At 42.3% G+C, this 22,284-nt stretch overlaps 1 long non-coding RNA gene across 1 annotated transcript; it reads right to left on the bottom strand.

Annotated features, from left to right (window-relative positions):
• Positions 1–1,086: 1,086 nt before the first annotated feature.
• LOC130267205 (uncharacterized) lies at positions 1,087–22,037 on the bottom strand. Its single transcript, XR_008843095.1, has 3 exons — positions 21,880–22,037; positions 3,724–3,812; positions 1,087–1,376 (listed from the first exon to the last, which is right to left on the bottom strand). It is a non-coding gene; the product is annotated as an uncharacterized LOC130267205 (long non-coding RNA).
• Positions 22,038–22,284: the final 247 nt, after the last annotated feature.

Raw genomic sequence — 22,284 nt, forward strand, 5'->3', positions numbered from 1 at the left:
TACCAAAAAAGCAAAAAGACCCACACATGGTACACTATTTTGGAAACTGCACCCCTCAAGGAATATAACAAGGGGTACAGTGAGCCTTAGCACCCACAGGTGTTTGACACAATTCTGGTACAGTGGGCCATGAAAATGAAAGATTAAAATGTTTACACTAAAATGCTGGTGTAACCCTTAATTTTTCATTTTTGCAAGGAATAATAGAAGAAAAAGCCCCCCCAAAATATGTAAACCAATTTTTCCCAAGTATGCACATAACCGATATGGGGACGTAAAGTGTTCAGGGGCTCACTGCAGGGCTCAGGAGGGAAGAAGCACCATTTGGCTTTTGGACAGAGAATTTGTCTGGAACAGTTTTAGGGGCAATGTCGCATTTATAAATCCCCCAATGTGCCCAGAAAGTGGAAACCACCCACATGTAACACCATTTTGGAATGGTAAATGTAAATGGCACTCTCAAACCTTCTGAGCCATGTTGTGCACCCGCAGAGCACTTTATGTCCACATATGGGGAAAAATTGCAATATAAATTCTGGGGGTCTTTTTCTCCTTTTACATCTTGTGAAAATATGAAGTATGAAACAACTTTTCCTTTTCATAAAGAGTAAAAGGAGAAAAATAAAATAAAAATTCGTACCACAATTTCTCCCGAGTACGAAAATACCCCGTATATATGGCCCTAAACTGTTGCCTTGGAATGCGACAGGGCTCCGGAGTGAGAGAGCTCCATGCGCATTTGGGGTCTAAATTAGGGATTTGGCCCCCTTCACACTGCTGTTGATCCCCATCAAAAACGTCCGTTAAAGTCTCTTTTTTTTTGTCACTTTAACGTCCGTTCTCATGAAGGGGAGCAACAGGCAACAACAGGTCCTGACGTTTTTACTATTATTGGGGCCATCTGTGCCATTGTTTTTTGACAGGAATAGAGGGAGAAAAAGACAATACAAGCAGTATTTTTTCTCCCGTTATTCTCCCCGACTCCCCCCAATGTCCGTCACACTTCGGTGTCATAACGGAAGTGTGAAAGAAGCCTTTGAACAAAAGAAATTCACACACACTGTTTCACTGCAACAATTTCTTCCTTTTATATATGGATTCTTTCCAAAATTATAACACGGTACAGGAAGGCAGAAAAATTATAATCACCCACTGTGGATAGAGCAAAGTCCGCACGATGTGTCTTGGAGTAATAGCCGACTTCTTTATGACTTCATGTGCAGTATTCACTGCTGGATACTCCGGCCATCTCCCTTCACACGATGGACAGGTGAAACAAGTTGCTACGTTTCAGAGGCTACGCCTCCTTTCTCAAGCATAGTGCACGTTTCCCATCACCAACATACATAGTATCAAACTCTCGTGAGATTTTAATTCTACAAAAGTATATACAGATATTTTTAAAAACAATGTACATTAATATCTAGAAAGATACCCTACAGAAACACATTAAAATTACAATATTCATTAATTCAATGGGGCTGCAACCTGCACAACTTTTGAATCCATCACACCTCACTTCTCAGTAACCTCATCTTAATCTGTTCACTATTATCACCTTCAATGTTCTCCAGTATTTGCCATCTTAGTTCATTAATGCTATGCCCTCTCTCAAAAAAGTGCCTTGCCACGCTCGTCTCATATTTTTGTTTCTGACTTTTGTCATCTGTCTTTTTTTATATGTACGAATTGTACTTTTATGTTCGTTTATTCTTTGTTTAATTGGTCTCATTGTTTGTGCAACATATCCCATCCCACAGGGACATTTTAAAAGATACACTACTTGACTACTGTTACAGGAGTGCCATCCCCTGATCGTTATCTTGGTCCCTTTCATGGGATGGGACACCGTATCGCCTTTGATGATAGCATTACAATTTTGACAAGCTAGACAAGCAAAAGTTCCTGACTGTTTAGCTTTAATAAAAGTCTGTTTGTCTGTTTTCTTCTTTTTGAGATCTGCTCTAATCAAATGGTTAGCAATTGATTTATTTTTCCTATATACAAATCTGGGGCGTTCTCTGAACAGACGACCACTTTTATCGTCTGCTCCTAGTAATCCCCAGTATTTGTATATTTTTTTTAATCATTTTTGAATGACAATTATATGTAGAAAATAAACTAATTCTATTTTCTTTAGAATAATTTTTATTACACTTTTTACTTACTTAGATCTTCTCTTGTTAATAAATCTACCTCCTTACATGCTTGCACCAATTCTTTCTTGTCATACCCTCTTTGCATGAACTTTTCAACAACCATTTCCTTGTTTTTTTTATACTGTTCCTCATTACTACAAATTCTTTTAGTCCGAATAAGTTGCCCTTTCAGGATCCCTTTGAATACTTGCGGCGCATGTCCGCTTTGTCTATGTAACAAGTTATTACGATCAGTCTCTTTAACATACAAAGTGGTCTCCAACTTTCCTTCAATATTTTTTACCATTCTTACATCTAGATAATGAATCTCTCTATCACTAGACTCACAAGAAAATTCCATCAATTCATGGCAACCATGTAGATACTCGACAAACTCGAGGAGCTGAGGCTGTGAGCCTGCCCAGAGGACGAACACGTCGTCCACATAGCGGACCCACAGCCTCACCTTCTCACTATGGCAATGTCCCCCTACAAATTTTTTCTCAAATTGGGACATAAAAATATTACCTAAACTGGGGGCCACAGGGGACCCCATCGAAGTCCCCTGTTTCTGAAGAAAATAATCCTCTCCAAAATGAAAATAATTTTTGTACAGAATATCTAATAATTCCACTAGGAATTTAATCTTAGCATTAGTCTGTATACTATCTCTAATTAAATGTTCTTTTATGGCAAAAATCCCTTCTTGAGTAGGAATATTGGTGTGCAGACTTTTTAAATCTAGAGTACATAGCAGAAACTCATGGGAATCTTCAACCCCCGCTATGTAGTCCAGAAATTGGTTAGTGTCACGCAAACAATTTGGTAATGAAGCAACAATTTTTTTGCAGATAACTGTCAACATAAATTGCCAAAGGGCACAAAAGGGAGTCGACCCCCGAGACGATAGGTCGTCCCAGGGGTCTCTCCAAATTTTTGTGCACCTTTGGCAACAAGTAAAGTACAGGTGTACGTGGGGTAGTATTTAATAATGCACTTTTCTCTACATTATCAATAATTCCATTTTCATAAGATTCCTCCAACAGTGTAACAATATCCTTCTGAATTTCTTTAATCGGATCTCCTTTTAATTTTTCATAGACCTGACAGTCATTTAACTGGTTGTATGCTTCTTCAATATACATAGTTTTATCAAGGACAACCTTTGCTCCAGCTTTATCCGCTTTTTTTACAATTATCCTATCATCATTTTTTAATTCTGTCAATGCTATTTTTTATTTTTTCTGAAAATTTGGTTTCCTATTTTCTTTAACCTTATCCCATTTTTCTGTAATCTCTTTAATCACCACCTGTTGGAACGTGTCCAACAGGGGGCAATTCACATTCGGATCAAAAGTACTCTTTTTCTTTAATTTCGGAGGAAGTGGAGCAACGTTGTCCCTAGTAACCTGTTGTTTATCTTGAAAAAACATCTTAAGTCTAATATTCCTACAAAATTTGTGAAAATCGACCAAAAAATCTAAACTGTGACCTTTCTCTATCGGCACAAAACCCAAACCTTTATTAATGACACTTTTCTGGTTATCAGTCAATTCCACTTTAGAGATGTTATTCAATAGCTCACCGGCTTTTTCTTTTGACCTCTGGTCTGTGTTCCTCCTGGCAAGTTCACATTTGCTGCTTTTCTTCCTCTTGTGTCCTTTGGGCGTGTGCCTGAAAAAACAGATGTATTCACACCTTGCGTTTCACTACGTTCCGTCAAACCATTCAAAATCTTTCTTTGCCTCTCGGTTCAGACGTCGGACGCGTCTTCTTTCGTTTGCCCAAGTGTAGACTCTGTCATACAAATAATCCTTGGTGTCTCGTTCAAACTTAGATAATTTCACTTGTAGAATAGAGGTGCGTAGTTTTTCAATGTTGTGCTTTAACTCTGTATGTATTTTTTCAACTGTTTCAGTTGTTTCATGTGCTTTAAATTCTTTATCTACCTCTTTTAATTCATTTTGCACTTCTTGAATGGCAGTTTGTAAATGCTGCACTGTTAAGCACATGAGATCGAGTGAATGCCTATTGCATAAGTCATGCCACTTTTTTTGATAATCTTTATCGTCCTGTAGCAGAACTGGATGTACCGTACTTCTCAGTGCCCTTGGGATTCTATGTGATTTTAAATATTCAGTTAATGTAGAGGCATTAACCTATTCCCGCAGAATGTCATATATAAACGCCGGGTTGTGCAGTGCGTTCGCGCATCTCGACGTTTATAAATGACATTCAGTTAACCCGGCGATGCGCAGCATCGCACGGGTTAACCAGCATAAGTCCCGCTGTTTCCAGCAGGGGACAACTTCTGCTTCACCCCCAGGACCATCCATTGATGGTCCTGGTCAGCGATCACTGTGATTGGTCCCTGTGGACCAATCACAGTGATCTGGGGTGAAAGTTCAGATCCCCCGCACTGCCCGCCCCTGGAAGTCGGGCAGAACGGGGGACGATGGCTGCGGGGGCTCGCGGCATAGGTGGGGGAACACGTGGGGATCGGCGGACTTACCCGAACAAGCGGCGGGACCGAGGAGCACTGCGGGACCGGCCACGTGGATGAGCAGCGACGGGACCGGCAGGTAAGTATCTGGTCCTCAGAAGCAGCAGTGAAGATCTTCACTGCTGCTTCTAGGAGTCTGAAAACTACAACTCCCAGCATGCCTAGACAGCCTTTGGCTGTCTGGGCATGCTGGGAGTTGTAGTTTTGCAACATCTGGAGGGCCCCAGTTTGGAGACCATTGTATAATGGTCTCCAATCTGTGCTCTTCCAGCTGTTGCAAAACTACAACTCCCAGCATGCACTGACTGTCCAGGCATGCTGGGAGTTTTAGTTCAGCAATATCTGGCCCTTCAGATGTTGCCGAACTACAACTCCCAGCATGCCCTTCAGCTGTCTGGGCATGCTGGGAGTTGTAGTTTTGCAACAACTGGAGACACACTGGTTGGGAAACATTGTCTGTTTCTAACTCAGTGTTTCCTAACCGGTGTGCCTCCAGCTGTTGCAAAACTATAACTCCCAGCATGCACTAACAGACCATGCATGCTGGGAGTTGTAGTTTTGCAACATCTGGAGGGCCCCAGTTTGGAGACCATTGTATAATGGTCTCCAATCTGTGCTCTTTCAGCTGTTGCAAAACTACAACTCCCAGTATGCACGGACTGTCCAGGCATGCTGGGAGTTTTAGTTCAGCAACATCTGGCCCTTCAGATGTTGCCGAACTACAACTCCCAGCATGCCCTTCAGCTGTCTGGGCATGCTGGGAGTTGTAGTTTTGCAACAACTGGAGACACACAGGTTGGGAAACATTGTCTCTTTCTAACTCAGTGTTTCCTAACCTGTGTGCCTCCAGCTGTTGCAAAACTATAACTCCCAGCATGCACTAACAGACCATGCATGCTGGGAGTTGTGGTTTTGCAACAGCTGGTGCACCCCCCCTGTGAATGTACAGGGTACATTCACATGGACGAGGGTTTTACAGTGGGTTTCTCGCTGCAAGTTTGAGATGCAGCAAATTTTGCGCTGGGAAACTCGCTGTAATCCCCTGCCCATGTGACTGTACCCTAAAAACACTACACTACACTACCACAAAATAAAATAAAAAGTTTAAAACACTACATATACACATACCCCTACACAGCCCCCCTCCCCCAATAAGAACGTCCGGTACACCACTGTTTCCAAAGCAGAGCCTCCAGCTGTTGAAAAACAACAACTCCCAGTATTGCCGAACAGCCGTTGACTGTCCAGGCATGCTGGGAGTTTTGCAACAGCTGGAGGCACCCTGTTTGGGAATCACTGGCGTAGAATACCCCTATGTCCACCCCTATGCAAATCCCTAATTTAGGCCTCAAATGCACATGGCGCTCTCACTTTGGAGCACTGTCGTATTTCAGGGCAACAGTTTAGGGCCACATATGGGGTATCGCCGTACTCGGGAGAAATTGCAAGGTTTGGGGGGCTTTTTCTTCTTTAACCCTTCATGAAAAGGAAATGTTGAGGTCTACACCAGAATGTTAGTGTAAAAAAATTAAATTTTTTACACGAACATGCTGATGTTGCCCTATACTTTACATTTTCACAAGAGGTAAAAGGGAAAAAAGCCCCCCAAAATTTGTAATGCAGTTTCTCCTGACTACGGAGATACCCCATATGTGGGCGTAAAGTCCTCTGGGGGCGCACAACAAGGCCCAGAAGGGAGAGTGCACCATGTACATTTGAGGTGATTTGCACAGGGGTGGCTGATTGTTACAGCGGTTTTGACAAACGCAAAAAAAACAAAACCCCACATGTGACCCCATTTCGGAAACGACACCCCTCACGGAATGTAATGAGGGGTGCAGTGAGAATTTACCCCCCACAGGTGTCTGACGGATCTTTGGAACAGTGGTCCGTGAAAATTAAAACTTGTACAGCCCACTGTTCCAAAGATCTGTCAGACACCAGTGGGGGGCAAATGCTCACTGTACCCCTTGTTACGTTTCTCAAGGGGTCTAGTTTCCAAAATAGTATGCCATGTGTTTTTTTTTTTTTTTTGCTGTTCTGGCACCTTAGGGGCTTCCTAAATGCGACATGCCCCCCGAGCGAAATTTGCTCTCAAAAAGCCAAATATGACTCCTCTTCTGAGCATTGTAGTTCGCCCATAGTGCACTTCAGGTCAACTTATGGGGTACCTCCATACTCAGAAGAGATGGGGTTACAAATTTTGGGGGGTATTTCCTGCTATTAACCCTTGCAAAAATGTGAAATTTGGGGGGAAACACACATTTTAGTGGAAATTTTTTTTTTTTTTTTTACATATGCAAAAGTCGTGAAACACCTGTGGGGTATTAAGGCTCACTTTATTCCTTGTTACGTTCCTCAAGGGGTCTAGTTTCCAAAATGGTATGCCATGTGGTTTTTTTTTTTGCTGTTCTGGCACCATAGGGGCTTCCTAAATGCGACATGCCCCCCGAGCAAAATTTGCTCTCAAAAAGCCAAATATGACTCCTTCTCTTCTGAGCATTGTAGTTTGCCCGTAGTGTACTTCAGGTCAACTTATGGGGTACCTCCATACTCAGAAGAGAAGGGGTTACAAATATTGGGGGGTATTTCCTGCTATTAACCCTTGGAAAAATTTGAAATTTGGGGCGGAAACGCAAATTTTAGTGAAAATTATTTTTTTTTTTTTACATATGCAAAAGTCGTGAAACACCTGTGGGGTATTAAGGCTCACTTTATTCCTTGTTACAGTCCTCAAGGGGTCTAGTTTTCAAAATGGTATGCCATTTGAGGGTTTTTTGCTGTTCTGGCACCATAGGGACTTCTTAAATGCAACATGCCCCCCAAAAACCATTTCAGAAAAACGTACTCTCCAAAATCCCCTTGTCGCTCCTTCCCTTCTGAGCCCTCTACTGCGCCCGCCGAACACTTTACATGGACATATGAGGTATGTGCTTATTCGAGAGAAATTGGGCTACAAATATAAGTATAAAATTTCTCCTTTTACCTCTTGTAAAAATTCAAAAATTGGGTCTACAAAAACATGCGAGTGTAAAAAATGAAGATTGTGAATTTTCTCCTTCACTTTGCTTCTATTCCTGTGAAACACCTTTAAGGGTTAAAATGATGACTGAATGTCATTTTGAATACTTTGGGGGGTGCAGTTTTTATAATGGGGTCTTTTGTGGGGTATTTCTAATATGAAGACCCTTCAAATCCACTTCAAACCTGAACTGGTCCTTGAAAAATAGTGAGTTTGAAAATTTTGTGAAAAATTGGAAAATTGCTGCTGAACTTTGAAGCCCTCTGGTGTCTTCCAAAAGTAAAAACTTGTCATTTTTATGATGCAAACATAAAGTAGACATATTGCATATGTGAATAAAAATTTTTTTTATTTGTAATATACATTTTCCTTACAAGCAGAGAGCTTCAAAGTTAGAAAAATACTAAATTTTCAAATTTTTCATCAAATTTTAGGATTTTTCACAAGGAAAGGATGCAAGTTACCACAAAAATTTACAACCATGTTAAAGTAGAATATGTCACGAAAAAAACAATCTCGGAATCAGAATGATAACTAAAAGCATTCCAGAGTTATTAATGTTTAAATTGACAGTGGTCAGAATTGCAAAAAACGCTCTGGTCCTTAAGGCCAAAATGGGCTTGGTCCTGAAGGGGTTAATGAATATTGTAATTTTAATGTGTTTCTGTAGGGTATCTTTCTAGATATTAATGTACATTGTTTTTAAAAATATGTGTATATACTTTTGTACTTTTGTATTTTTGTAGAATTAAATCTCGCGAGAGTTTGATACTATGTATGTTGGTGATGGGGAAACGTGCACTATGCTTGAGAAAGGAGGCGTAGCCTCTGAAACGTAGCAACTTGTTTCACCTGTCCTTCGTGTGAAGGGAGATGGCCGGAGTATCCAGCAGTGAATACTGCACATGATGTCATAAAGAAGTCGGCTATTACTCCAAGACACATCGTGCGGACTTTGCTCTATCCACAGTGGGTGATTATAATTTTTCTGCCTTCCTGTACCGTGTTATAATTTTGGAAAGAATCCATATATAACAGGAAGGAATTGTTGCAGTGAAACAGTGTGTGTGAATTTCTTTTGTTCATTGTGCTTACACTGGGACTAGAGCACCCAGTCACCACACTGCACCCTAGGACTGAAGTCCCTTCCCTAGATTTATTATCCAGGACTGAAAGAAGCCTTTCCCATACAGGGTGCCTCCAGCTGTTGCAAAAATTACAACTCCCAGCATTCCTGGCCAGTCAATGGGAGTTTTAGTTTTGCAACAGCTGGTGGCTCCATTTAGCAAACAGTGCCGTACGAGCTGTTTTTAATATTTATTGGGGGGAGGGGGAATTGTGTAAGGGTGTGTGTATGTGGAGTGTTTTACTCTTTATTTTGTGTTAGTGTAGTGTAGTGCGGTGATCACGCAAAGCAGCACCATAAATGTATGGTGCTGTGTGCCAAGTGATGCTTAGCAGCGCCATACATTTATGGCGCTCGTCCTTAAGGGGTTAATACTTCAAATTGTGGAACACCATTGTGTTCTCTGTTTTCCATCTGTTTATACTCATTTGTATATATTCTCTCAAAACATTGGCCTTTAACCTCATAAGGACGCAGGGCATACCTGTACGCCATGCGCCCGGTCCCGGTGTTTAAAACATAGCATCACACCGGGTCGGTTCCGGCTGCTATTGATAGGCGGGACCCTGTGCTAATAGCGCATGGCATAGATCGTTGTGCCGCACGCTATTAACCCTTCAGACGCGGTGATCAAAGTTGATCACCGCGTAGAAAATGAAAGTAAAAGCTTCCCGGCAGCGATGTCCCGATCAGCTAGGACGCGAGCGGAGGCCCCTTACCTTCCTCCGTCGCGGCCGATTGGCGTTTCATTGCTCCAAGCCTGAGCTACAGGCTTGAGCAATCAACCCCCTATTACGCTGATCCATGCCAAGCTATGGCTTTGCAGGGATCAGGGTAAAAGATCAGAGTGTGCAGTGTTATAGCCCCCTGTGGGAGCTATAACACTGCAAAAAAAGTGAATAAAGGTCATTTAACCCCTTCCCTAAAATTTGAATCACCCCCCATTTCCCATAAAAAAACTGTGTAAATAAAAATAAACATATGTGGTATCGCCGCCTGCGTAAATGTCCAAACTATAGAAATAAATCGTTAATTAAACTGAGTGGTCAATGACGTACGCGCAAAAAAAATCCAAAATAGCGTATTTCTGGTCACTTTGTATATCATAAAAAAATGAATAAAAAGCGATCAAAAAGTCCGATCAATGCAAAAATGGTACTGATAAAACCTTCAGAACACGGCGCAAAAAATGAGCCCTCATATTGGCCCATACGCAGAAAAATAAAAAAGTTATAGAAGTCAGAAGAGGATAATTTTAAATATATACATTTTCCTGCATGTAGTTATGATTTTTTTCATAAGTACGACTAAATCAAACCTATATAAGTAGGGTATCATTTTAACCTTATGGACCTACAGAATAAAGATAAGGTGTCATTTTTACCAAAAAATGCACTGCGTAGAAACGGAAGCCCCCAAATTTACAAAATTTCATTTTTTCTTCAATTTTGTCACAAAATAAATTTTGTTTTCCATTTAGCCGTGTTTTTTTTTTTGTAAAATTACTAATGTCACTGCAAAGTAAAATTGGTGGCTCAAAAAATAAGCCATCATATTGAATTTTATGTGCAAAATTGAAAGCGTTATGATTTTTAGAAGGTGATGAGGAATAAATGGAAAAACAGAGTCCTTAAGGGGTTAACCTCTTTGTAAATATACAGTTAATTGTGCTTTGTTAGTAAGTTCTACAATGTATAGAGTGTGAACAATGAAATAGAAGACATATAGTAACCCCTATACACACTAACCACAATCTACAGTAACCAAATGCCCTATATAATTCTTGCAAAATAAGCTATGTTTTTGTACATTTAAAAAAAAAAGGTTTTGGTTAAAACTTAAAGGGGTACTCCGGTAGAAAACATTTTTTTTGTTTTTTTTTGTTAATCAACTGGTGCCAGAAAGTTAAACAGATTTGTAAATGACCTCTATTAAAAAATCTATACCCTTCCAGTACTTTTTAGCAGCTGTATGCCACAGAGGAAATTATTTTCTTTTTAAATTTTCTTTCTTCACAGTGCTCTCTGCTAACACCTCTGTCCGTGTCAGGAACTGTCCAGAGCCGCATAGGTTTGCAATGGGGATTTTCTCCTGCTCTGGACAGTTTCTGATACAGGCATCAGGTGTCAGCAGAGAGCACTTAGAACTAGACCAAAAAAGAAATTCAAAAAGAACAGAATTTACTCTGTAGCATACAACTGCTAAAATGTACTGAAAGGGCAAAGATTTTTTTTAATACAAATCTGTATAACTGTATAACAGTTGATTAAAAAAAATGTTTTACATCGGAGTACCCCTTTAAAGTTAAAACTTTGAAATAATAGACTTTTTTTTTTTATAGGAAATAAGTGAGAATGTAAACAGGAAAGCTGTTAATTTGAATCATTTAAATGGATTTAAGCACTCAAAATGCAGAACAATAGAAATAAAAGGATTATGGAGTGGCTCAATTTATATCACCGTGCTTCCTTTTAAGACTACTGCATTGTATCAAATATTGGAAATTAAATGTGCTTTATGTAAAGCATTCCATTCAAGGCTTCTCTGAACATCTGTGTTTCATAGCTGCAATTGATTTCCTCTGATGTATTGTGCTTTACAAATTAACTGTCTTGTTATTAATGCACTAATCAAATATAAAAGCAAATCCTTTAATGTTGTGAGGTCATTTTGACCTTGCTATTTGTCATGGTGTTGCAGACATGTCATTCAAGACCTGCAAGAAGCTTACTTTTAAATTAGGATCTTAAAGCATCCCAGCTTAATAATTATGCTACATTAATTACACATCTGTTAACAAAAACAGAAAGTCAGCAGAGTGCAGAAGACACGGTAGTCTCATTTTAAAATTCCAAAATAATACAAAAGACGTTAATTTCACTGTTGGTTACCATAAAACTCAGATATGAGCTAACAATTTATTTCATAATATAATTCAAAACCACCCTATCACTTTGCATACAAAGAAGTTTTGCTTCTGATATGTAATCATGTGTGGACTGTATAATTCATCGTCTAATAATACTAGTCCATACTGTGGATAAGAAACTACAACATTTTTTCCTATTTATTCAATAAATGATTTAGTGATATAAAAAAAAGCCCAAACTTTATCCTCCAACCATATAGTAGCTGTCATGACCCACGCCCATGCCCATCCCCCCTATACAGCAGATCGACAACCATGCTGCCGGTCCCTTCCTGTGTTAAAGTGCATTGGGCGTAAAGTTACACAAATAATACTGTACATAGTCAAAAAAACAACCAGATAAACCAGACAGGATATAAAAATACAAACAGGGCAGGACATAGCATACTAACATACAATTCAGAAATCGGAATCAAGATAAACGGCATATATGAATAAATGAACAAGGCTTGATATGGAATAAGTATACAGCAGAAACCTGGAGATGCAGGGTATAAAGAGATGAACTGAATGTCAACACCAAACAGGTCAGGAAACATAGAACACTGTTCACACTGGACACAGAACACTACACAAACAGATAAAAGTTCAGAGGACACAGATCAGTGATAAAGCACAGAGGACACTATAGATCAGTAATCTTGTACACTATCATCAGTGCATGTACTTAAAACACTTAAGATCAGAAATCATGAACTCTCTAGACTCCCCACTCCAAACATGGAGGGACATCAATACTAAAGCCAAGTAGACTACTAGCCTGCGGGCACACTCCACCGTGTGATCAGGTTGTTGACCTAGTAGGAAACAGACATATAATACACAGAACACTAGCCTGAGAATCGGATAGGTCTGAATAGACTCCAAAAAAACAAACTCCAACACATGGAGGAATACAGGTCTGGATACCAAACAGGAATAATACAAAGCCAAACTCCAAACATGGAGGAATATGGGTCAGGACTCAAAACAGGAATACTAAATACAGAGCACGATACAAGCAAGACTCACAGTGTGAACACAGACTAAGATAACAAGGTTAAATCAGAACAAACATACATAATCCTAAAAACCGACAGATGTACTAAACATTTAAGTAGACTAAAATCTATTTCATAAACAGGCATAATAACCATGGTTAAAACTCAGATGATCCACAAAAAAATTGCTAAGAGTATCTTTAAAGATATTTAAAGATACTTTTAGCAATTTTTTTGTGGATTTATGTGAGAATTAGCTATAGTGGATGTGAGGGTTCAGGTTTTGTCAGTGATTGTGTTAAAACTCAGATAAACAAACATAGCCAAGGTAAAACTAATAACATCAGAGTAGATCGAATTACGAGCACAGAGTGTAGCAGAGTTCGGGTTTAAATTGCCCCACCCGAGTTGTCATTGGCTATTTCCATTAACTATTCCCTAGCCAGGGAGAATAGCACAGAAAACAGATAATACATAAAAACAAAGTCTGAACAGGGCCTAAAACGGAAAAATGCAAAAACACAAAAACGGACATTAAAGTAGCATAGATCACTTTTAGTCAGGTGCAACATAATGACTAAGGTCATATGACAACGAACACAACAGAACCTCACAGCTTCCAGTGGGCAACACAATCAATATACCCATGACTGCAAGGAAATGATTATGCAGTACCATGTGACTATTGAATTCACAAATCTTCACAGGTAATGCAAACAAGGTATGGAATGTGAATAACTACTCTTGATAACATAGTTATGATAAGTAGGGATCGACCGATATCGGTTTTTTAGGGCCGATACCGATAATCGGTACAGGTTAGGGCCGATAGCCGATAACTTATACCGATATTTCGGTATAAGTTATCGGCTATTTAACCCCCTGCGACACCGCTGCCGATCATTGATTTAAAGCGGGCGCTTTAAATCAATGATCTGCAGTGGCTTTTGCGGGGCCATAGGCCGCCGCCGCCACCACCCGCTTCTCTCCCCTACCTGCCAGGGTGCTCCGGGCCATCCATCCATCGTTCCTGTAGTGTCCGGGGCCTTCCGGGTGGAGGGTGGTCCGGTCCGGGCTGTCCTTCTCCGGCGGGCCTCTTCTCCACTCCGGGCAGGCTCCGGCCTAGTACGCTGCATAGACGTCGCTGCGCAGTGACGCCCGTGCGCAGCGACGCACCTGACGTCACGGCGTAGCGGCGTCTATGCAGCATACTAGGCCGGAGCCTGCCCGGAGTGGAGAAGAGGCCCGCTGGAGAAGAAGGACAGCCCGGACCGGACCACCCGGAACGCCCCCGGACACTACATGAAGGAAGGATGGCCTGGACCACCCCCATTACGGGTAAGTTTAATTTTTTTATTCACTCGGAGGGTGGGGGAGGGGCCCGACCGGTATAGCAGTATGGGAAAAAATCCATACCGGTATACCGCCTAGCATCACGGTGGGGGGTGCGACGCGGTGCGGTGGGTCGGAGGTGCGGCGGGTCGAGGGGGTGGCGGTCGCGGTGCGGTGCGGGGGGCGGGGCATTATCAGCTTATCGACAAGATAATTGCCGATACCGATAATGCCCAAAATCGTGATTATCGGCCGATAATATCGGCCATACCGATAATCGGTCGATCCCTAATGATAAGTGCCTTATTTGCTCTCACTTGCAGCATTTTGTAATATCTCTAACACAAAAGAGGTTTCTGAATGTAAGAGTTGTACAGTATGCTACCAAAGACTTTGCAACACAGTTAAATGCTAAATGAAAACACTAATGGCATTTTGCCATTGGTTAAGGATTTCAAGATCTCCAAACTTCCAAATTCAATACAATATGGTAACATGCTAGCAAAGTGGTTCAGTATACATAACAACCACTTAGCCTAACAGATCACAAAATCATGTTTTCATTCCCTGAATTACAAATCAGATGGGTAAAGTAATTATTATGGGTGACTTTACCTATTGTAATATAGACTGGGAAGCTGAAACTTGCAGATTCAGCAAATGAAGGGTTTTTGGCATTAATAAAGGGCCATTATCTTTCCCAACTAGTTCAGTACCAAACAAGAGGGGGGGGGGGTCACTTCTGGACCTTATACTAATCAATAGACCAGACATAGTATCCAAAGTAGACGTAGGGTGTCATCATGGCATTAGTTATCACAACATAATGGCCTTCATTTATTATTGCAAACCCGACATGTTTTGTCGGGTTGTGCGCCAGATTCTGTCTGCACCGGAATTTGCGGCAGAATTGAGAAAAAACAAAATAACTTTCCATTTTACTGAGAAAACCCGTAAAAAGGGCAAGGGCATCAGGAAAAAGGGGCATGGCCACCGAAAAGGGGCATGTTCCCGACATTTTAACAAAAACCAAACATATTTACTAAGGTTTCCACAGAAAATGTGGTGGATTTCAGCTGAGGAAAACCCGACAGATGAGAGAGCATGTGTAAAAAAAAGCAAAATGTAGGGAAAATACTGTGGACAAAATTTTTTAGGGAATTAAAACCCACAAAGAAACCTACACTGGTCTCTTAGTAAATCAGGGCCAATAAGTTTTTATGTAATCTATAAGAGAATGTAACCTAGTGGGGATACATAGCATTAAACCTTAGGAAGGTCAATTTTTACTAAATAAGAGAGGACCAAAGTGACATGGATTGTGACTTTGTCCTCAGTAATAAAGTATACAAGCTAAAGGGGAAATTTATAATCACTTCATAAATAGATCATGTTTACAACATAAACCTTACAGGAATAAAGGTGTCAGAAATAGGAGAAACATGGAAGAAAGAAGACCCTTTGGAGACGGCGCTGCTGATGTCCAGTGTCGATGGAAATGATCAAGCAAAGGAGGAGGTTTTAACCAAAGCTGGAACAATTTATTAGAGAAGAGAGGGTATCAAACAGGATAACGTGTTTTGGGGGACAGCACCCCCTTCTTCAGATCAGTGGTACAGCATAATGGCACATACAAAATTTAAATATGCTTGAATTTGGCACCCAAAACAATGGGGAGGAGCCAAAGTGACATTCAGTAAAATGCAGGATACAGGCAGCAAAGCAGAAAAATAAACAAACATCTACATTGAATGTTGTATAACCATGACACTGTATGAGGGAGGCACTGAAATAAGCAAAAAACAGGTAAGTGTAACGACATCTGTAAATGCTTCACACACCGGAGAACTCTCTGTGTATCTGGAGCACGGAGCAGAAATGTCAGTTGCCAAGGACCCGTCGCTAGGGCAGTAGCACGCGTCACATGGGGAAGACGCTTTGCCAAGGGGACGCATCCAATGTTATGTACAGCGCCGCTGGCGTTGGGAGGGACTGGCGGAGAGGGGCGGTGAGCCCTGTCAGAGCTGTCAGTGCTGTGCACATATTCATAAAGCTGGATTTGCCCTTGTCATCAGCCACACAGGTCAGTGGATTTACATCCAGCAGCATTACAGCAAGATCCGGCCATGGATCCCGCTGGGGTAGCTCTGAGAATCCGGATCTCGCCACTGTAGTGGTTCTCCAGTCGCAGCAGTTAGCCTAGCAGGCGCGACAGTTAAACGAGTTGTCCGCCATGATGCAACAGTTGCTGACTGCCCAGCAACAACTGCCTCAGCCTCCTCCTGCTCCTGTAATGCCTCCCGCTCCTGCAGTCACCATGGGATCCAAGCTCTGTTTGTCTCTTCCTGAGAAGTATGAATGGGATCCCAAGTCCTGCCGTGGATTTGTGACACAGTGCTCCATGCACATAGAGCTTATGGCGGAACAGTTCCCTACGGAACAAGCGAAGGTGGCCTTTGTCGTCAGTTTGTTAACTGGAAGGGCTCTGGCCTAGGCAACTCCGCTATAGGATCGCAGTGACCCTCTCACAACCAGTCTTCAGGCTTTCCTGACGGAATTCCGAAGTGTTTTCGAAGAACCTGCATGAGCTTCTTCCGCTGAAACGGCTTTGCTGAGCCTTTCTCAGGGCAACTCCTCTGTGGGCGAGTACGCAATCCAATATCGTACTCTGGCTTCAGAAATATCCTGGAATAATGAAGCTCCTTGCGCCACTTTCAAAAGAGGACTCTCTAGCCATATTAAGGATGTCCTTGCTGCCCGGTAATTGCCATTTACCTTAAATCATCTCATACAACTGGCCGCCCGGATTGATATCAGTTTCTCTGAGTGACGTGAGGAACAACATCAAGAAAGGGAGTCTGCATGACCTCGGTGCTTTCCTCACCTGGCACCAGTCTTCCTGCAACCACCGCAACCTTTTATGTTGCCTCCCGCAGTGGAGGCTATGCAGGTGGATCGGTCTCGCCTTACTCTGCAGGAAAGAACGCACAGACAAACTGAGAATCTATGTCTACTGCGCCAGTGCAGATCATTTCCTCAAAGATTGTCCTATACATCCCCAGTCACAGGGAAATGCTTGCACCTAGGGTTTGTGGGAGAGGCTTCCCTAGGTGTGAACACCACCTCTCCACACTTGAATTTATCGGTCCAGCTTAACCTACCCTCCAAAGAGATTATTTCCGTTCTTGCCTTCCTGGATTCTGGTTCCGCAGGATTGATGCCTCCTTAGTTCGTAAGTATAATCTGCCGGTGTCTCGCCTGTTGAAGCCTTTGTACATCTCTACGGTTAATGGAGAAAATCTGGACTGGACTGTGCTATACCGCACAGAACCGTTATCTATGCAGGTCGGAGTTTTGCATAAGGAAAACTTGTCCTTCTATGTACTTCCTCACTGTACCTCCCCTCTCCTGCTTGGCCTTGCTTGGTTGCAACTCCATGCCCCGCAGCTGGATTGGAAAACTGGAGAAGTTCTCCATTGGGGACCTTACTGCAACAGTCCTTGTATTCAAACTCATCCGTCTAAGTTGGTTTCTCCTTCTACTCCTCTGCCCGCTTTGCCTTCATATCTTCAGGACTATGCTGACATCTTCAGTGAGAAGCATGCTGAAGTATTGCCACCTCATCGACCCTTTGATTTTCCTATTGACTTATTGCCCAGGACCACTCCTCCTCGGGGAAGAATTTATCCTCTGTCTGTTCCCGAAACTCATGTAATGACTAAATATATTCAAGGAAATCTTCAAAAAGGCTTTATCCAGAAGTCATCTTCCCCTGCCGTAGCTGGATTCTTCATTGTAGAGAAAAAAGACGGTTCTTTGCTGCCCTGCATTGACTATCGCAGACTGAATAAAATCACTCGAGAACCCCTACACTTTTCCTGATATCAGAGTTATTTGATCGTCTGCGTGGGGCGAGGAATTTCTCCAAACTTGACCTTCGAGGTGCCTATAACTTGATTCGCATAAGAGAAGGTGACGAATGGAAGACTGCATTTAATACTCGGGATGGACATTTTGAGTATCTTGTGATGCAGTTCGGACTCTGTAATGCTCCAGCAGTCTTCCAGGAGTTCCTTAATGATATCTTTCGTGACCTCTTATACACCTGTGTTGTGGGCTACTCTAGTCACCCAATGTTCAGACTCATCATTCCCACATCCGCCAGGTCTTACAACGTCTCCAAGACAACCATATTTACGCTAAACTGGAGAAGTGTATTTGTGGAAAAAAAAAACAGTCTTCTTTTTCTGGGTTATATCATTACTAGTCAAGGTCCACAGATGGATCCTAACAAGTTTTCTGCTGTACTGGACTAGCCCTGACTGACCGGTTTAAAATCTATTCAGTGCTTTTTTTGTTTTGCCTATTACTAGGCCAAGACAGTTAGTTGTGGTAGGGGATTCTATAATCAGGAAGACGGATAGAATAATTTGTCGCCAAGACCACCTCAACCGAATGGTTTGCTTTCTCCCTGGTGCCAGGGTTCGGCATGTGGTGGAAAGGGTGGACAAATTACTAGGGGGGGCTGGGGATGACCCAGCTGTCGTGGTCCATGTGGGAACCAACGACAGAATACATGGTAGGTGGAGGTCCTTGAAGAATAATTACAAGGAACTGGGTGCCAAGCTGAAGGGAAGGACCTCTAAGGTTGTGTTCTCTGGAATACTTCCTGTGCCATGCGCATCGCAGGAAAGACAGCGGGAGCTTAGGGAGTTAAATGCATGGCTTAAGTCGTGGTGTAAGGGGGAAAGGTTTGGGTTTTTAGAGCACTGGGCTGACTTTTCATTGGGGTACAAACTCTATTCTACGGACAATTTGTATCTGAATGGAAGTGGGTCCGCTGTGCTGGGGGAGAGAATCCTGGAAGGGGTGTTAGAGTATTTAAACTAGGTGAGTGGGGGGAGGATAATAAAGCAAAGAAAGCAAAGAAACAGTGGGATGGATAGGTTAGAGAGGGGTCGGGACATAATGGTGGGTGGAGAGGAGTCCTGTGGGGGGAGGTTAAGAGCAGTGGATAAGGAGATCCATGGGTTACAAACAAGCCGTAAAAATAAATGTAGCCCGAAAAATTGTAATCCCAAAAAAATTCCGTTAGCCTCAATAACTACAATAAGCCCCATTAACTCAAACATACCATTAGCCCCAATAACTTAAATAATAACGTTAGACCCAATAACTCAAAAAATCCTATTAGCCCCAATAACTTAAATAGTACAATTAGCCCTTATAAGTCAAATAATAACATTAACCCCAATAACTCAGAAAATCCCATTAGCCCATGAGACTATATGTGTAAAACTTAATGGAAATGTAAAGTGTATGTTCACAAATGGCAGAAGCCTAGCAAATATAATGGGGGAGCTTGAGGCCTTGATACTGGAGGAACATATTGATATAGTAGGGGTCACTGAGACATGGCTGGACTCCTTGCATGAATGGGCTGTTAATCTGCAGGGGTTTACATTGTTTCGCAAGGATAGAATGAACAGAAAAGGTGGTGGAGTCTGTCTGTATATTAGAAGTGATATGAAAGTCAGTGTGAATGATGCCATAGTGTGTGATGATTCTGAGGATGTGGAATCATTGTGGGTAGAATTACAAAAGGAGGGAAATACTGAAAAAATAGTATTTGGTGTAATCTACAGACCCCCTAATATCACTGAAGAGATAGAAGGTCGGCTGCATAAACAAATAGAGAGGGCTGCCCGGGCAGGTACAGTGGTAATAATGGGATATTTTAACTATCCAGATATAGATTGGGGCCGGGGGCTGGCTAAAACTACAAAGGGGCGACAATTCCTAAATTTATTGCAGGATAATTTTATGGGCCAGTTTGTGGAGGACCCAACAAGAAGTGATGCCTTGTTGGATCTGATCATTTCCAACAACGCAGAGCTGGTTGGTAATGTAACTGTGCGGGAAAACCTTGGTAATAGCGACCACAATATACCGTATTAATCGGCGTATAACACGCACTTTTTAATCAAAAATTTTTAGCCTAAAGTCTATGTGCGTGTTATACGCCGATACACCCCCAGGAAAGGCAGGGGGAGAGAGGCCGTCGCTGCCCGCTTCTCTCCCCCTGCCTTTCTTGGGGTCTAGAGTGCTGCTGCCGACCCTTCTCTCCCCCTGGCTATCGGCGCCGCTGCCCGTTCTGTCCCCCTGACTATCGGTGCCGGCGCCCCATTGCCGGCGCCGATAGCCAGGGGGAGAGAAGCGGCGCCGACAGCCAGGGGGAGAGAAAGGGCAGCGGCACCCATTGCTGGCGCCGCTGCCCCGTTGCCTCCCCCCATCCCCGGTGGCATAATTACCTGGGTCGGGTCCGCGCTGCTGCAGGCCTCTGGCGTGCGTCCCCGGCGTCGTTGCTATGCGCTGCGCGGCGCATGACGTTGGTGCGCCGCGCCGTGCATAGCAACGACGCAGGGGACGAGCGCCGATAGCCAGGGGGAGAGAAGGGTCGGCAGCAGGGCTCTAGACCCCAGGAAAGGCAGGGGGAGAGAAGCGGGCAGCGACGGCCTCTCTCACCCTGCCTTTCCTGGGGGTGTATCAGGGTATACACGCGCACACACGCACCCTCATTTTACCATGGATATTTGGGTAAAAAACTTTTTTTACCCAAATATCCTTGGTAAAATGAGGGTGTGTGTTATAGGCCGGTGCGTGGTATACCCTGATAAATACGGTAGTTACTTTTGACTTAAAATGTAGAAAACAAAGAAAGACGGGGAAGGCAAAAACATATAACTTTAAAAAGGCAAATTTCCCTGGGCTGAGAGCTGCACTACAGGACATAGCCTGGGGGGAGGTGTTCTCAAATACTGATACAGAAGGTAAATGGGAAATTTTTTAATCAACTCTAAATAACTATACAGCTAAATATATACCAAAGGGGAACAAATATAAACGATTAAAACTAAATCCTACATGGCTGACAAATGATGTTAAAAGAGCAATAAACAATAAAAAAATAGCCTTCAAAAAATTCAAATCTGATGGGTCAGCTATAACATTAAAAGAGTACAAGGAGCTTAATAAAATCTGTAAAAATGTAATAAAAACAGCAAAAATTCTAAATGAGAGACAGGTGGCCAAAGAAAGCAAAACTAATCCTAAATATTTTTTAGATATATAAATACAAAAAAACCAAGAACAGAGCATATAGGACCCCTTAATAATGATAATGGGGAGGCTGTCACGGGCGATCAAGAGAAGGCGGAGCTACTGTATGGGTTCTTTAGTTTTGTATATGCTATGGAAGAAGGAGCTGACATTGGACAGGTCAGTGCTGGTAACACATCATGTAATGTACTGAACTGGCTTAATGTAGAGATGGTACAAGGTAAGTTAAGTAAAGTAAATGTAAGCAAATCTCCAGGGCCGGATGGACTACACCCAAGAGTTCTTAGAGAGGTAAGTTCAGTAATATCTGTACCCTTGTTTATGATATTTAGAGATTCTCTGGTGTCTGGTATTGTGCCAAGGGACTGGCGCAAGGCGAATGTGGTGCCAATCTTCAAGAAAGGCTCTAGGTCTTCGCCAGGCAATTATAGACCGGTAAGTTTAACGTGCATTGTGGGTAAATTGTTTGAAGGACTTATAAGGGATTACATACAGGAATACATAGGGGATAATAGTATTATAAGTGATAATCAGCATGGGTTTACTAAGGATAGAAGTTGTCAAACCAACTAATTTGCTTTTATGAAGATGTAAGTAGAAGCCTTGACAGAGGAATGGCTGTGGATATAGTGTTTCTGGATTTTGCTAAAGCATTTGATACTGTCCCTCATAGACGTCTGACAGGTAAGTTAAAGGACATCTGCAGTGCTGGGCAAAAAAACTTTTTTACCTCATTTAATAGGTCTTTGAAAGACCTTTCCAACGATGTCTCCCCCATCAAAATTGGCCCAGTCGTTCTCCCGTTATCAGCACACGAATTACGGAGGAGAAGTGAAAGTAAAACTACATCTCCCATCATGCCTTGTGCTTACTTCCTGTAAGCTGCTGCCCTCCCCCTGTTCTATCCCCCCGAGCAAATTATTATATTGTAACGCCCACATCTCCCTTCCCTATGCATACACCCTCCCCTTCTGCTCATCTCCCCCTCCCCATGCTGGCTCCTGTCCAGTGATGAAGCAGGCTGCCTCCGTGCTCACTGTAGTGTGGGTACTGGAGAGTGGATAGTGAAAGTAAAAATGGTAAAAAAAAAAACATATTTGTTTGTCTATAAAACTGTCCTGATAGGGGTCCCTCC

The sequence above is a fragment of the Hyla sarda genome, chromosome 4, assembly GCF_029499605.1.
Source record: "Hyla sarda isolate aHylSar1 chromosome 4, aHylSar1.hap1, whole genome shotgun sequence".
NCBI lineage: Eukaryota > Metazoa > Chordata > Amphibia > Anura > Hylidae > Hyla > Hyla sarda.